Source organism: Saccostrea cucullata, unplaced genomic scaffold, assembly GCF_032062105.1.
Source record: "Saccostrea cucullata isolate Sc308-1 unplaced genomic scaffold, CSIRO_AGI_Scuc_v1 ctg11257, whole genome shotgun sequence".
NCBI classification, from domain to species: Eukaryota; Metazoa; Mollusca; class Bivalvia; order Ostreida; family Ostreidae; genus Saccostrea; species Saccostrea cuccullata.
The window spans coordinates 1-15,097 of record NW_026923813.1 but is presented as its reverse complement, the minus strand read 5'-3'; the positions used below and the strand labels follow the sequence as shown (position 1 = coordinate 15,097).

Here is a 15,097-nt window from a genome sequence, read left to right as displayed (position 1 = left end):
GACCTTAAATCTTATAAAGATATATAAAATGAAAATTGTTGCATGAAAAAAATTCATTTTCAAGCTTCATTTTGATGCCATTCTAATTAAATATTAAATTTTGGAGTTATCCTTTCTGGCTGAGGATCGGATATCCTTAAAAAAAATCACGTTAAATAAACATGACTCTGCCACATTTGCATTTGAAAAATTTTTAACATTTACCATAAGCTTCAAATATGTTTCAGTGTTTAAAAAAAAAATCTGCTAAGCCATTTCCTAATCATTTTGTTTAAAAACATCTAATTGTACTTATATGTATTCTGATATTGATATTGAACATATGCTTGATTTTTTGAAAGATTTTAATCATGTTGTTTTTGGAAACCAGTTTTTTCCAACAATCTGCCGGAAATTCCATGGTTACTAATTGCACCTCTTTACATGCATTAGCAGACCTTTTACACAGTCATATGAATAATAGCTCATTCGGTATTCAGATCTTAGATTGTGAGAAATTAAAAAAAACTACCGTGGCTTCAACGCGGCATTTAGATGTATTGACGATGTGCAGTAATATCTATTAACGATATTAATTTCCATTTAAATGTCCAACGATGTATTCTGGTAATCTTGAAAAAAAAATCCACAAAATTTGTTTCATATATGGATAATCATATCTTATTACAAAAAGACCAACATTTTTTTTAGACGTGATTATTTCAACTTTTTAATTGACAACTTATTTTCGTAGCAATGTACCTTTATTACTCACATACAGGATGTATTTCTCTCTTTGATTCAATTTGCAAGTACACACTCTATGAACAATTTCTAAAACTAGGTAAGTTGTTGACAAACAAGTAAAGGAAACCAAAATATCATTAGTCTCGTCTAAAGGCATCGTTTCGAAATTTTTTCACGTTCGATATAATGAACTTTTTCATACTAATTGATTATGAAAGACCCTAATTTTTTTAGACCCTGGATTGTGTACGTGATTCTTTTCAAATATTTTGCATATGGTGTGGCTTTTGGTCATCGGAATGTGAGTTGATGCATATAAGACGTTTAAGTGACATTAACACAAAATATGTCACTGTGTCCTACCAAGATGTTGACTTTTTAAAGACACGACTGATTACCATATTTTTGCGACAACTTATTTTCTCTAGACAGATATTGTGTAGTTACAGGGGTTGTCCAAAAAGTTCGTGAACAATTAGGATGGCTTCTTTGTCAAAATGAATGATTCAATATATTTTATTGTTTACCAAAATATTAGTTATGAAAATCCAAATAATATCACCTACTGCCCTCCCAGGAGGTTTTTTTACGTGAATTTGTCCACCATAGGATGTTTATTATAATTGCAGATTTTTCAAATTTGTTTGGATCTAGATAACGTGTGAGTCTGTGTGGAATACCGTATGAATGGAAATTTTAGCGAGACGCAAAAGCCATTAGTTCTTAAAAATTGGTATTTTTATTTTTAGCGAGATGTAATTTTAGCGATTTTAACAAGCTCACTTAAGAAGATCCCATACGAAAATGTGTAGTTGACCGTCAACTAGTTGTCAACTAGCCGTCAACTGATAATGCGGAAAAAGTTGACCACTCCCCATACGAAAATCTGTAGTTGATCGTCAACTAGTCGTCAACTAGCCATCAACTAGCCGTCAACTGATAATGCGAAAACAGTTGACCACTTGAAGTTGCAATTGAATGCTTTTCTGAAAAGCGATCAACTGATTAGCATTAAACGGCCAGTTGACCATTAGTTGAATGTTAATACTTTGAAGAGTTGACAACTAGTTGAACACCCCGACTTGTTAGAAAATTTCTCCCACGCCACATTTATGTTGGGTCCAAATTACATTATCATAGATCGGGTTTGTTATATCATAATTACAACATCAAGATTTGAATCAGTACATGTGTGTTTTCTGTAGAAGGTGGTAATTTTTGATTTGAAACATTATTGTCTTCGTGATGGTTCAGCGTGTGAAATATATCTCATGTACTATTGTAAGTACTGTATATAAAATGTAAAGATTTGTTTTACTAAGCTTGTTATTTTTAAACAGATAATAGGAATACAAAAAATGTAGCCAGTATAGGTCCCTATTTTTGTGTAATTTTTTGAATATTGAAAGAATTCTGAAAACTTGTCATGCATCAAGTGTTTTGTTGTGTTTCTTGTTGTGTTGGTAAAAATATTCAATTGTTTTAGACTAATTCTATATATAACCTTTTCTGCACAAAAATGAAGAAGGCATTTAACAACTTATGAGAGTGTACCAGCTCAATTCATTTAGAATGCATTTAGATTTCCTAGAAACTCCATTGTTTTGACTTTTCATATTTTCAAGATCACTGCTTGTCTTAGATTTCAAATCTCCCTCCATTTTTTTCAAATATTTAATGAATGCAACCTACGTGCATTTACTTATGGAGTATTCAACTAGCGGTCAACTACAAAGAAAATAGAAGAGTCTTCAACTAGCGGTCAACTGCAAAGGAAATAGAGGAGTATTCAACTAGCGGTGAACTGCAAACGAAATAGTGGAGTATTCAACTAGCGGTCAACTGTAAAAGAAATAGAGGAGTATTCAACTAGCGGTCAACTGCAAAGGAAATAGAAGAGTAATCAACTAGCGGTCAACTGCAAAGAAAATGAAGAGGAGCATTCAACAGTGGTCCACTCTATGCAAATGAGTTGATCGCTCCCTCATTTGCATGGCAAAAATTCAACTTCTTATGGTCAATTTACGGTCAGTTGACCGTCAACTAGTAGTCAACTGAATACTCCGATTGAATTCTAATAGTATTTTTTCATATGGGATATAACAAATAAAGTAAAATTAATTTATAGCGATATTCAAATCTAACGATCTTGCCAATCTTCCTAAAAATGCCAAAATTAGATACTCGCTAAGAATTCTACTCATGCGGTATTTAAAAACAATGATTGAGAAATTTTAACATTTTACATTCCGAGTGAAATATTTCCCAACATTTTATAATTTCAAGAAGAAAAGTAGCTTTTTCTATTTATACGTGCTTTTAATATTCAAATTGAATCAGATTTATTCTTATATTGTGCTATGGTTAAAATACAAAATAGTTAGCTAATATAAGACAATATATAATTTAATACAAAACGGAAAGTAGCTCCACCCACTGTCGCCCTGTCCATAATTACTAATACAGAACAAAAAGCTTCAAGGAAAACACGTACCGCTGAGTGTCACAAAAATCTGATATATTCTGTATAAAGAACGTTGGTTCTAAATGACTTCCGCTTGTTATAGTAAAGAAACAGAGCTCATAAAATATAGCAAATTAAAATACTTTTTATTTCTTATTTTTTGGAACAAACAGCACAAACTATTTCTCTCCCATGAACATATGGTGGACATTTCAATGAACCACATTGAGCTTCTACAAAATAAAATAGGTAGCCAATTTGATTAGAATGGCCTCCAGGCAGGGTATCTGGATCCTTGTCTACACACCTGTACGATGTACCAGCAGCATGGTTATAAAATCCAGCCATTAGGTAGCCCTGGTACTCGAGTGTCCAGCCTTTGTAACAAGTTTTCCTTGCTGAATGGAAACATTACATTTATTAATTACTCATGATATTAAGATTTGCTTAAAAATGAATAACGTTTGATGTTTAAACACAGCATCTGTGAAAAACAATAACGGAACTCAAGGAATTGTGCCATTCTTCCATAAAACGGATGTATACTTAATTTACTATCATAACAAAAACAGCGTGTTACTTTGTTAAATGGAGTGTGTTAAAGATTTACATATTGATCACAATATTTCCTTTCAATTGGTTGTTTGATTTTAATGGAAAGAAAACATCTTTGCATATTAACAAATAATGGCTTTGACTGACCACGTGTTGCCGCTTACATCATACAAATGCTGTCTTCGTAAGCAATCTTTCAATGCGATTGGTCTGTATTATGAGCGTTTTGTTGGATTCTTTATTTAAAATGCAAAGTAGCTAGTATTCATTTCATTGAAATCAAACATCCAATCGATGCGAAATGTGGTGAACAACATGGATAATTTTGCATGCTTGATCTTACAAAGTGACACGCTGTTACTGGAATAAGAGTAAATTCAATATGCTATACAAGAGAGGTATACATGCATTGTAATTTATAAACTAAATGTTTTTATTCAACACATTAAATATCTATTCAATATCTATGGGAAAAAATCAGAAAATTTAGCCAAGTAGAACAGACTGAAATACGGAGAGCTTAACAGGCGGAGGGACGGATAAACTAACTGACAGACATATGCAGAGAAAAGCTAAAGTCTCTTGTGGTTTCACCGGTAGGGACTTATTTACTGAGATGAACGCAAATGTATCGTAATAAACTTGTTATCAGTATCAAAGTTCAACATCAAAAGGAAGAAATATGTCAAAAAATATTCTCGAAAATTCTAGAATTGTTAAAATACAGAAAGTGCATTTAATTAACACCGAAACTAAAATGTTTCCAAATTTTCCTTTAAATTGTAAAAGATCAGCACCGTTTAATATGCTTGTTTTGTATGTATGAACGATTTTGCATGGGTAATACATACAATCAAAGTACTGAAAGTACTCATGGGAGTTGAGCATTGTTATCTGAAAGATCTCACGGGAAGTATAGGAACAGTTTCATGCTTTCAGATTCAAGTCAGCTAGAACTGATTTGTCAAAGATACAACACGAAACATTAAAATAATTTCTATTGCATTTGTATAGCCAAGATCATGGGACTGCTTTTAAATTAGCTGCAGAACTGTAGCTGTCCGAAAAAAGATTTTGACAGACCGGAGAGCTACAGTGCCATCCATTGAAGAAAACTGTATAATTATTTATTGCGCACGAACAGTTAAGTTTAGTTCTGGATTTATTCTTTCTAATTCTTACCTCAACAATTTGACCAAACCAAACAAACAACCCCCACCACCGAAAAAAAAATCCAAACTCGAAAATACTATTTTGTGGGTATGTTTCAAACTTCTTTCAGTACCATTTCTCACTCAAACTCAAACACTACCCTTACATTTCTGAAGCATTTGAATCCAAACGCCCCCTACTCTCTTTAGAATGTGTACAAGATATTTGGTCCCAAGAAACAAACAAACAAACACTCTTTATATTCTATGTTACCATCACTAGATTGTCATTTTTCGGCCTCTGATTAAAATAAGTATTTGCTATTCTCTTTTGGGTATGAATGTTTCTTTTCGGACATAATTAATGTTTATAGAACTCCGTGCTTATCTATTTTATCAAATGTATCTATCTTTATAACTTAATCATCAAGTTTTGTTATTCCCTAATTTTAAATTTCATTTCAAGTAATTTCTTTATAGAAGTAAGTATCTGAATACTTTACATTTTGTTTGTTTTGCGTTCGATAATTTTTCAATTATATTGAGACACTACCACTTGTTGATGGAGCTACATTTGTAGCTACATGTAAGTCTACAAATATTTACCTATACACGGCACTCAAATCCATTGAGTAGTGAGGGATCGTTTTGTGCAAGCACATATTGCGACATGGGATTTCGGTTTATATGGTCTCATCAAAAGAGTTTATCTCCAAATGCATCCCACAGGATTCGAACCAGCGACGTAAGGATCAATTAACGCCTTATACTTTGAATCTCTAGAGCAAACTCTTTTAACAACTGCGCCACGCGAGTGACATTTAAAGTTTGTGATTTTGATTTGATTCAAATGTAATTAAAATCAAACATAGTTTAACGAGCTATAACAAGAAAAAAAACCCAGTTGTAATCATTAGGTACGATCTTTCTCACAGATCGATCATTTGGATTATTATACCTTTGTGTCTGTGCATACGCATGTATTCATTAATTCTAACTGTTTTAATTATATAATAAAATCAAATGATACATTTTACATACACATTTTTCAAGTTCAGATTTGATGTTGTACACGAGACCAACTGAATGCTGATAAACTCATGAAATAAAGGATGTAAAATTAATGTCATTTGAAACTGTGAGATCGAATATCAACAAACTTTAATGCTATAATTATGATTTTTCCCTTTACCAACGTAAAAAAAAATGAGTTGCACGTATCTGGTCTGACCACAGGGACTTGCTCCCGACGTGTAATAATAATTTATTTTAAAAAATCCGCAATAATAAAACTACACAAGGGAGGGCGCCATTTTGGACCCCTTCCTCGCTTCAACCTCTGTTTTCGTTATATTTTGCCGTATTTTACTGACTCATCGCCACGGATCTGTCAAGAAATGATTCTTCTAAGACCTTATGCTGAAATTTCCCCCTTGGAGCCTCTTCAATACACATCTCAGACTAAAAATAATCCAAACTCGCTCGTTAGGACAGTTGGTATGGACAGACAGTGAAAACACATTCGGTTACCTCGGGGTTTTTCCACTATTTAAAACAACTGCTAATTATAAATTTGAAAAAAAACGCGTTCTAATTCCGTATTCGAATGTAAAACGCCGAGGTTACTTTCGCTTTCTGTCCATACCAACTGTCCTAAAGAGCGAGTTTGGATTATTTTTAGTCTGAAATGTGTATTGAAGAGGCTCCAAGGGGGAAATTTCAGCATAAGGTCTTAAAAGAATCATTTCTTGACAGATCCGTGGCGGTGAGTCAGTAAAATGAGGCAAAATATAACGAAAACAGAGGTTGAAGCGAGGAAGGGGTCCAAAATGGTGTCCTCCCTTGTGTAGTTTTAGTATTACGGTATATGACTTTTTAAATAAATAATTATTACACACCGGGAGCAAGTCCCTGTGGTCTGACAAAAATTTTCCAGTCTAACAGATCATTTTACTTGTCAGAGCAAATAAATGTCTGACAGTGATATTTTCCATGGTATTTTTTTTAAAAAGTAACGTTGTTCTGTCTCTTTATTGGTGAAACAAATTGAAAGAAGTTCGGTTAAACCTTAGCGTTCCTTTGACCTTACATCTTTGTTTACATCTCTATATTTAGACAATCGCGTCATTGTCAAACCAGTTAGACCAGTTGTTGCTCCTTTGATGACCTCGCACTTTTTGTAATGGAGCGTAGTGGAGTCAGCCGAGGATTGCCGAATGATAAATGACGGGACTTTTTTTTCATACGGAAATCAAAATTTACGTGTCATTTCTCAAAAGAGATGACAAAAATATGCTTTTCAAATCAAGTTAAATAAAATCCTTTTTATTTGCTTTCAAATCATTTATGAAATTAGATTAATTCAGAAAAATGAGATGGACTATTTTTATTGCGGAAATTTCTTCGAGTTTATTGCAGCCCGGAGGACCGGGCTGCTCTATACATATAAGTTTAAGTGTTGGTGTATGGGGATTGCGGCGGGAGTAGTTATTCAGAATTAAAGGTTTTCTAAACATTAGAAAGATTGTTAATCAGATTGTTCTTTCCTTGATAAATTAGGAGATACATAATATATTTACTTCAATAAAGTGAATCTGTAAAAATATATATGTTTTTCATATTTAATATATAAAGTTGCTTATCATTTACTATAGAATAAATGACAGGTCCCTTTTTTTAGAACATCGAATTTTACTTCTCGCATAAAAACGTACTCTGCACAGTTCGTGTTTTATATTCGATAATTGAAAATTAAAATACATTTTTGAATATAGTTGATGCATGTGTCTAACTTCAATTTATATTTTATGCAGCCAACATTAACTTGAGGAATTGATCAAGTTTTAAATGGTACCGTTTTTGTTTGATTTTTTATCCGACTATGAGTTTTCAAAATATTCGCCACTATCGTCTCCATCAATTAGACGCATGACTTTTCACACATATCTAAGCGGTTTGATGATCAAGACTTATTTCCATTGTTTACTTTATATATTTCCCGGGCGACAATTGATGGTTACATCAATGTTTTCTTGTATAGACTGGTGCGAGTTTGTATTGAATATCACAGGGGAGTAAATTGGCCGACACAGAAACACCACGACAGCCGCAATATAATTCATTGAAAAATTACTGCGCTAGAAATCGCGTGACAACCTAGGGAGTCTGAACATAGTTCAACTCCCAAAAATATATCCTATATGTATATATAATGAAAAAGTCTATGTACTCTTGTTATCCCTTTCATAATATTCTAAAATTATTGTTTTTTTTTTCTTTCAAGAATTAAGTCAAACATAGATTTAGGATTTGAAATGTAAAAAAAATGAATGTCCCATGTTTGTTAGTAATATGAAAACTAAATACTTAATTTTCCAAAAAAAAAAGAAATGTCACCGACAAGAAAAATGCTTTGACCAGGTTTGCTCGTAATGAAAACCGATTTCTTACCCATCTGTATTTACGGTTTAACGGGTTCTTATTATTGTATAATTGACATAATTAAAATTTTCTGACTTGTTAATTTAACTTGAAGTTTCTGTCGAGACTGTATTATAGCTCTACTACTTTGTATTTATAAGAGAGGAAGACAAAATAGTAGTTGAATTTTAAACCTAATAAAGCAATACATTGAATAACGATCCAAATGATTTAAAACAGCATACTCTTTGTAAGCCACGTTTATTATATTGAAAGCAGACCAAAACTGTAGGAGGAGTAGCATTTTGAAAGAATTTTAAAATATCCTAGTGTTGTCGGCCAGGGTAATAAGTTTTATCTAAATGAGACTAAAAACGTAGAAGGGGTAGTATTTTGAAAAAAAATGTTTTCAAACAAACAGACAGACACCTAGACAGACAGCTAAACGGACGGACAACGGACACCTTACTATTGCATAAGTTTTTTCTGGTTTCTTTCAAGTAAATTTAATTCACAGTTATACTTTAATGTAAAATAGAGAGTTTCGTTTACTTATATATACGATTAGTTCTCACCTGGAAACATTTGAACAATTGATCTGTTTTGAACAAGGCACACAGCACACGGTACATCTTGATTGTGCAGGGAAGTAAAGTGACTTGTAAATTTTCCGTTTCATACTCTGCTCCAAATAAGTAAGCCTTATGTCCTTCAATTCCATCCTTGTAGATCCCCCACTCTGGATTCCTCGGTAAACATAGAGGATCTACAGCTGCTCCTGGATTATTATAATACGATCCTCCGGCGTATCCTATTAAATGCTCTCAAATATTACTCATGTCTAATTTCTTTTATTTTCTCGAATTATTTTTCTTAAGTTTAATTTGATTTTTTTTTTTAACAAACAAAATTTATAAAGTAGGTGTTTTCTTATTAAATGACATCTTTTTACCTGAATAAAGTAATTTTGCGTTTGAAGAACACAATTTCTTTCCCCACCTTGTATATATAATATCTTGGTTTACAATACCTACAAAAAAGACGTGTTTATGAAACAAGGATGGCGTAGTATGGCTGTTTATGGTAAGGATTGAAAATTCTCAGAGGGAAGTCAAAAGTCAAGGTAAAAAGGTCAATAATTATTGTTATCCAAAGGATGGAATACACATGTGAAATATGAAAACACTAGTACGAGCTCCAAATGTTCAAAAGTTATGACCAAGGTTAATTTTTTAAAAAGTGTATCAAACTTCAGGTTTAAGAGCTAAATAATGTTTATATCCATTAAAAGTGTCGTCACAATGAATATGTAAAGTATGAAAGTCCTAGCACAACTATTCACTTATAATACTGACCACTTGCATTGAATTGATTTTTTTTACGAGGACAGTATTTGTAATAGGCAACAACACGTTTCCAGAAAATGTCATTGTTGCTCTTCTGTTCATATGCAAAGTGTTCTTTTCATTGAAATCAAACATCCAATCGATAAGATATATATTGTGATCAATATGTAATTCTTTAACAGTACCCTCCACTAAACAAAATGACACGCTGTAATTGGAATGATAGTAAATCCCTAGCACTAAAAGGTCCAAAAGTTTTGACCACGGGTAATCTGTGTTAATTTTTTGTAAATTGTTCACACTCCAAGGTCACAATGTCAACTTAAGTGGAACCCAACGATAGGTCTTATCACATATAAAACATCTGTGAATATTCAGGCTTTAACCACATCCACTCAAAAGCTTTGGTCAGTGTTAAATTTTTGCAGGCAAACAGAAAAACATAACAGACAGATTCCGGGGCAAACTAATTTTTAAGATGGTTTAAATCGAGATAATTTACATCTGAATCTTCGATGTTTTCCACCGTTCACGGTAGCTCAGTCGGTAGAGCGCTCGCTCCGTGATCAGAAGGTCGTGAGTTCAAATCTCGGCCGCAACTGACCTACGTTGATACAAAAAATGGGGAGCAACTGTTCCTTGGCCATGCACACTTTGAAGTCAGATGTGACCTTAAAAACCGAGGGCCCGTGTAAGCGGCAGGCGTTGGCATGATAAAGATCCCTCACTGCTCAATGGCCCTGAGTGCCGAGTAAAGGTCAAAATGTAAAGCCCTTCACTAGCAAACGGTGACATCTCTATATCAGTGAAAAATTCTCGAGAGGGACGTTAAACAATATACAATCACTCAATCAATATATTTTTTCCATTGAAAAAAAGATTGACGTCTGTTATAATAATGTAATTTTGACGATGATAAACTGAAGACTCTTAAGAAGGGCTCAAAATTATGTTATAAAAGAATATGTACATGTAAGATGCTCTTGAAATTTTAAACAGCTCATTCATTTGATAATCTTACAAATATTTCTGTTGTGTTTTTTAAAAATCCTTCTTATCAGTTATGTTTTATGGTACTCCATAAATCAGGGAAAATCATACAATTTGACATTTTCAGGTACCTACTCTTGAACGTAGACGGCAGAATTTTGTGTATGTTTTATAACTGATTTAAAAATGTACAGTACAGTATAGTAGTACTTATCACATGTTATAATTTGAGCAAAAAATCTATTGCATATGGGTGCATCTGGAGTGTAAAAAAAGTACCTTTTTATCCTACAGAAAATGTATATAATTAAATATATAAAAAACAATACATTTAATTTAAAAAAACTAGAGAGTATATATTCCGAAAACTTGTTCACTGAAATCAAGTAACCGATAATGTGAAATAAAAGAGGTTTCTATTTTGTTGTATTCATATAATAAAACCACATAGAATGCAGTAAATTTGACATCTTTTTTTACGGTTGAGACATACCTCCTTTCTGTAAGCTAACATTCACTGCCTCCTTGAACTTTTTCATGGATTCCTCAATGCCGTCGATGAAGCTTTTGAATTACCGCCTTAAAGATTCTACCTGATACGAAAGTTGCCCCGTCAGGTAACCCTGTAAAACGTCTTTACAGCTTCCGGACTGTGTCTCATCTCCATGCGTCGTGCGGAGAATAAAAACCAGGACAAAATATACATGTAGCGCCATTATCTTATAAAAATGTAAGAAAACGAAATAAAAATAATATCGAAATCAACATGTTATTTTATGTTCGTAGATGTAACTTGGAAAATTCTTTAACTAGAAAAATAAAATGGTTAATAATTTGAATTGAAAATGTATCTTAAAGCATATACCTTTGCTATGACTAGTTCCTTTCTCAACGAAAGAAAATTTGTTGACAATGCACATGTAAATATAATATAAAATAAATTTATATTGTGTATCAAATGGTGTAAGTTTGATGAACATCTATTGTTAAGCTGACAGTAATACACGCAAAAAAAGAATTAAAATGAAACTCAATACGTTTAAAAATGTATACTGTGAAACCGGCACAGGAAATTGCACTTAAAAGTTTATTCTGTATTGTGATTACTTTGCAATCATTTCAAATTTCTTGTTAAGGTATAATGGATGATTAATGCATTAAAAGCCAGACATAAGTATCTTTTTAGGATAGTGAATGCTATAAAGCAGTGATCGATATCAAAAATCTATAATCAATTAATTTATGTGAAAAAGGGTACCATCACATACTTCTAAAAATTTCAGTTTAGCATCCCCTGTTGACCAAGACAGCAGCCGTGAGCCCTGTGCTTGGTCATGTAGACGTATTATTCTGTACGTATGCAGTATAAACTGAAGTCCAAAAGTGTTATTTTTTAGACAAGTTGGCCAAAATACGACTCTGCGATAGGTATGTTTGCAAAATAAAGACATAAGAACAAACATAAAATCTACGTTAAGCTCACTTTAAACGAGGTTATTGAAACCCCTGTTACATCCACTTTTCTATCATAATCCTACCCAGGGTTTAAGATTTGATCATACTTGGGGTATGCTCTTGAGAATCTAATACTTGACTTTGTAGACATAAACACTGTATGTAGGTCACAGCAGGATATTTAGTTAAGTGTGGACATTAGTATCACCAAGTATCTTTTCGTATATACAGGTTACAGTATGTCTTTGTTGAATTACAATCGCATAATAGACGGTATACATATGAAGTTAGAAATTATGAGAAAAGCTGTCATCACATGCACTTCTAACTACAAGTCCTGAGTACAATTCACTAGCACTGTTAACTGCAACAATTACTACAAGTAAAGAGAAGGCTGCTAGGGGGTTGTGCAGTTCATATAGTCCATGGCTAGATTCTGTTTGTGTGTTTCTGATTTCTCTTCATTATACTTTTCTTAAAGTTTCCAAAAATTTAAATATATTAATAATCTATGGTTAGCACTTTTATTGTTGACCTGCCTGCATACACAAATCTGTTTTAAATCTTGTCATTCAATGCAGATTACATTTTGTTCCAATTTAATCCCACTGTGGAACATGAACACAAGTCGTTCAGATGAAACTGTATAAACCGAGGTCCTGTATCGCAATAGGTGCTGGGACATGAGATAAATGAAATTTGATGAGATTTTAGAGAGAAAAATAAGGCAATGTTGACACAATGTCGACTGGATATCGACCAACATTGCGATGTCGACCGTGTGAACGACGTTAACAAGAAAAAATAAGGGCAATTTTGACACGATGTAGACTTGACATCGACCAACATTGCGATGCCGACAATGTGAACGATATAAACATGATAAAAGGAAGGCAACGTTGACACGATGTCTCGAAGAAACCCCCCACCAACATTGTGATGTCGACGATGTGAACAAAGTTAACAAGAACAAGAAGAAGGGCAATGTTGACACAATGTCGACTCGATATAAAACAATATTGAAGTTTAACCTACTTAAAAAAATAAATAGTACATTGAAATTGCCAAAACTTTTGAATGAGAATAGATAAAGCTTTCATATGGGACATGTATCCTCACCTGTGACAAGACCATTCTAAACACACTATGACTTTTGACCTCGTGACCCTTAAGTTTGACATACTTTTAAAAAACTTGTTCATGACTTTTGAATGAATAGAAATAGGGTGTTCATATTAAATTTGTGTATTACTTGTGACAAGACCTTTCTAAATACACAATGATTTTTAATAGTGTGACCTTGTCCTTGAAGTTTGACCTAATTAATATTTAAAAATTTTAATTTTTCCTTTTAACTTGTGATGCGGAAGAGATACGACTTTAATGCAAAGCAGGAAACAACATTGTCTTCGATTGTAGGCTCATTATATAAATTGTATTTTAGAAGGACTTGGATTTAATTTTACAAGTGGCAATCCCACTTATACTCATACTTCTCTTTCTAAGGAAGAAATTTTTCTAAATCAATTTTGAATATTTTTTTCATATTTTAAAGAGCCAAAATGAATTAGAACTACCCTATATATTGGATTCCGACACTTCATAGAATCCTTACAAACAAAGATACATTGCAGGTTCCTGTAAATTTTCAACCAAACCTCTTTCATCACTCCTAACTAAGATATTGAAAGTACTGAAAGAAAAATTTCAAGAGTACTGTGCAACAATATATTCAAGAGGTAGTGTGAATGAGATGAGGATACTCAAAAATTCCAAAGAATTTTTGGAAATTTTAAAATCAAATTCAACAGCTTTTAAACTTACGACTTTTCAATTTCATACACAACTATTCACCACGATGAATTAAAGTCCAGGCTTTATAATATCATTGACAGCTGCTTCTTCAATAAAAATGGAACTCATAAATTTACTTACTTGTCATTGATCATTTGCAGCATTATTTTGTTAAAAGACATTTCAATTGTACACATAAGTACTCTGAAGTTGACATCCAGAAGATGCTTGAGTTTCTGATTGACAATATCTATGTGGTTTTTAGCCAGGTATTTAAACAATCTATTGGAATTCCCATGGGTACCAATTGCGCCCTGTTATTAGCAGATCTATTTTTATATTCATATGAAGCAGAATTTGTGCAAAATCTTATGCTTGACGAGAAGAAAACACTTGCTGTGGTTTTCAACTCGACAGGTAGATATATTGACGACGTATTGTCAATTAACAATGGTGATTTCCATTCCTACGTCGATACGATATCACTACTGGACGAAAAAAGTGCTGAGAATCCCAAATTTTACTGATAATGTCTGATAATTACTGATACGGTGCTGTTCTTGCTGATAATTACTGATATTTACTGTTATTATTACTGTTGTTGCTGATAAATTTTAGTTGTTGCTGATAAATACTGATAATTACTGTCGTCTTTTACTGTGGAGTCTGATAGATACTGATAAATACTGTTGAGGTACTGTCGCTGCTGAGAATTGCTGATAATTACTGTTGAGGTACTGTGGATGCTGAGATTTACTGATAATTACTGTGGTCATTGTTTTTAACCTGGGAATGGATTAAAATGATTTGAGAAATGATTATTTGTTTTTTTTTTTAAAGTATTTTAACAAATTCATTACAGTCAATTACAAAATAAATTATTCTAAATAAAAAAGTCACATTTTATTAATTTGTTTTCAGTTTTCATATATTAATTTCATTATAATAATTTTTGACCATAATGTTAACATAAGCTTTCATAAATGTTTATGTTTTTTCTTTAAATTTCTCCTTACACGTAGATGACATTTGAGGAAAATTATTCTGTTGTATTTGCAGTGGTTTTTCTTCCCAAGTACTTTTTTAAAAGTTTAATTGTTGTTCAAAAAAAATCTCATCTCATATTTTTTCTCACATGTATTTGTACTGTCATCAAAAGCTTTTTGTGGGTTTCTTTAATACTTCAATACAGTCAA

General features: G+C 32.6%; 1 pseudogene; it reads right to left on the bottom strand.

The window, feature by feature from the left end:
* Positions 1-3,343: 3,343 nt before the first annotated feature.
* LOC134264950 (short-chain collagen C4-like) lies at positions 3,344-11,191 on the bottom strand (annotated as a pseudogene).
* Between the last annotated feature and the right edge of the window lie 3,906 nt (positions 11,192-15,097).